Source organism: Carlito syrichta, unplaced genomic scaffold (assembly GCF_000164805.1).
Source record: "Carlito syrichta isolate Samal-C Ts95f unplaced genomic scaffold, Tarsius_syrichta-2.0.1 Scaffold311144, whole genome shotgun sequence".
NCBI classification, from domain to species: Eukaryota; Metazoa; Chordata; class Mammalia; order Primates; family Tarsiidae; genus Carlito; species Carlito syrichta.
This window is the reverse complement of record NW_007255240.1, coordinates 412157-415421: the sequence shown is the minus strand read 5'-3', so window position 1 is coordinate 415421 and position 3265 is coordinate 412157.

Genomic DNA, 3265 nt, shown 5'->3' with positions numbered 1-3265 from the left:
GCCGGGGGGGGCCCCTGCCCTCCAGTCTGGGCGACACAGTGAGACTCCAACTCAAAAAAATAAATAAATAAAATTAGCTTGAGTGAACACTTTTGCATCCACTGTAGTATGCAGTTGTCCTTTTGTACCCTTTGGGGACCTGAAGATCTTAGGGGTGACCCCAGGGGGTTCCCAGACCGCCAGCCGAAGAATGCATTGTAGAGCGCCTTGCTGCAGAGCCAGCTCCATCCTGCACTGAAGCCTAGGAGCTTGCCACTGAAATTTTGTCACAGAGTACAGGTCCTCTTCATCTCACAAGGCTGCTGGGAGGATTCAATGGGATACAATTAACTTGAGAACCATTTATTCAGAAGTGATCATTTGAGCGTGGGGTGCTGAGGTGGTCGAGACAAGAGTAAGGAGTCAGGCATGCAGGGTGGGCTGGCCACTGTTTCCAGATAGGGTGGGGGGCATGTCAGAGTGGATTCAGGAGACGATGGGATTGTAGAGCTCAGAGAAGGGCATATAAAAATAACGGGCGGTCATCCACAAGTCAAATGGGCAGCAGGGAGGCCCGGCAGGGAGGAGGCCAGGCCATGAGGTCTGGGCACAGAAGGGGCCTGGAGGGGAGAAGGGGAACAAGATGGAGTCTTGGGGTCCCCACCTTTTGCAAGTTCACCAAAATGGCTCCACAGGAGCTTTCTGTGAGGGAGGAAGCAGATAGTCAAGTGGGAGGAGCGTGAGTTCCAACAAGACCTCACAAAAAGCCACTTGCCATGGCCTGAATGTTTGTGTCCCCGCAAGGTCCATATGCTGGGATCCTAACCCCCAAGGAGATGACATTAGGAGATGGGGCCTTTGGGGGATGATTGGGCAGAGCGCTTATGAATGGGATTAGCACCCGTAAAAGAGGCCCCAGAGAGCTATCTTTCCGCTTCTGCCCCATGAAGACACAGTGAGAAGATGGTCACCTGTAAACCAGGAAATGAGCCCTCACCAGACACCACATTTGCCAGCATCGTGATCTCGGACTTCCAGCCTCCAGAGCTGTGAAAAAGTCAATGTCTGCCATTGAGCCGCCCCGTCTGTGATATCATGTTCTAGCAGCCTGAGCTGACTGACACATCCCCAACCCCTCCGCCCCTGTCCCCACCCCAGCATCCCCCACCACCTTCCTGCCCTTGTCCAGTCGGGAAGCCTTGATTTGGCTACAGGATCCCCAAATTACCTTCCTGTCTTCTCTCCCACTCCTACTCTCCAGTTCTGGACAGCCTGCTCTGTGAAAGATTCTGTTGTCTTCAAAAGGCCCTGGCACAAGAAGTGAAGGATGGGGAGTTTTCCATCCAGGCCTTATTTGAAGAGGCCGGGGGAGGGTTGCCGGTTGCCCGGCCCAGGCGACGGCGAATGCCCTGGAGGCTGTGTGTGGGATTTCAAAAGTAAGTTCCTGTGACACCTGTGAATTTGCCCTAATCTGATCTCTTTTATTTATTTATTTTTTTCAATTTTTATTTTTTAATTGGAGTCTCACTGTGTCGCCCAGACTGGAGTGCAGTAGCCGCTCCCGGCCACCACAGCCTCAACTTGCTGGGCTCCAGTGATCCTTCCGCCTCCACCTTCCAAGTAGCTGGAACTACAGGCATGCGCTACCACGCCTGGCTAATTTTTTTTTTTTTTGATTTATTGTAGAGATGAGGTCTTGCCAAGTCACCCAGACGGGTGTCGAACCCGCAGGCTCAGGAAATCCACTCACCTTAGCCTCCCAAAGCACTGGGATTACAGGCTGAGCCACCAAGCCCGGCCATCTGATCTATTTTATAAGCAGGTGCCCTGAAACTTGGGGTCCCCCTCAATAACTGATGCCACATACAGGAAGTTCCAACCTCCAGTAAACTCACTGGGGCATTTTCCATGTTAAGCAGTGAGTCCTGCCAGGGCAGCCTGAGAGTGTGACTCCTGGTACAAAGTCTCAGAGATACAGAGGGGACAGGTGGTCTACACCCACCCTTCCCCAGAGCGTGCTCTTCATCAAGCCCTTCCCCACACACACACACACACACACACACACACACACACACACACACACACACATTCCCACAGGATATATGTGGTAGGTTAGCCCACCTCCATTTTAAATTCAGTGTGGGGTTTCCATGCTGCCCCAATTGCTTCTGCTTCACCCAGCACCCCCTCTCCCAAAAAAGCATTTGGCCCCGGCTGGTATTTGTGAGAGAACCAAGCCATTCCATCAAAAGCCTGCCCCACTCCAAGGAGATGGGCCTCCCTGGGCCCGTTAGTGAGGTGGATAGAGGGAGGGGCATGGCAGGGCCAAAGCCTGGGCAGAGAAGGTTGCAGAGGTGTGAGCTGACTTAGGGCAGCCTGCACGTGTGGGTTTGTGTTATGGGTGTTGTATGTGGGGAAGAGGACGGAGGATTACGAGCCCTTTGGCATCAAAGGGAGTCAAGTGAAAAGACCTGGGCAGCAGAAAAGGCAGGAGAGGCAGGCAAGGCCGGCACGCTGGGAACTCAGGCTGCGCTGTGGCTTGTGGCCATTCTCTTGCAGGACAGTGGTCCCCCCGGGAGCACACAAGGATCACTTGGGGAGCCAGCAGAGATGTCTGTCCTCAGGCGTGGCTCTCAGAGATGCTTAGCCCCCACATCTGGAGTAGGATGAGCGTGTTTAACAAGAACCTAGATGAGTCTCGCTGGTGATCTGATGGGTGTGGGAAGGGAGGACCGAGGAGGCCAGGCTGGAGACAGGAGCCCAGCAAGGAGGTGCTGGGGCTTTCCAGGTTCAGGTCTGAGATGAACTTCTGGTAGGAACTGAAAGTGGATTAGGGAAATGTGCGTATTTCACCTTTTAAAAGAAATTGAGGTAAAGCACAGAGTAAAATGCTTGTGGGGCAATACAGCCTTCCAGAAGCGTCTGTGCTGAGAGCCCTACAGATGACGGGAATCAGATTATGGATGAGACAATTGAATAAAAATACAAGGGAATTGTCTTCAGGGCCATGTGCTGGCAAGAAGCCTCTTGGCATTATGCTTAACGAGCCTTGGAAATGCCCCTCTATTTTGCCCAATAGCTCAGTCTACAAAGCTCATCATAAGGCATTATTTCAAAAGAAAGACAAGTGACATGCATGGAGATGTTCACTGCAGTGTTATCTATCCCAGGCACAACTGGCTGTCACGTCCATGTCCAGCAACAGGAGACATTCAAGAAATAATCATGGCTCGGTGGCTCAGCCTGTAATCCCGTGCTTTGGGAGGCTGAGGTGAGTGGATTGCCT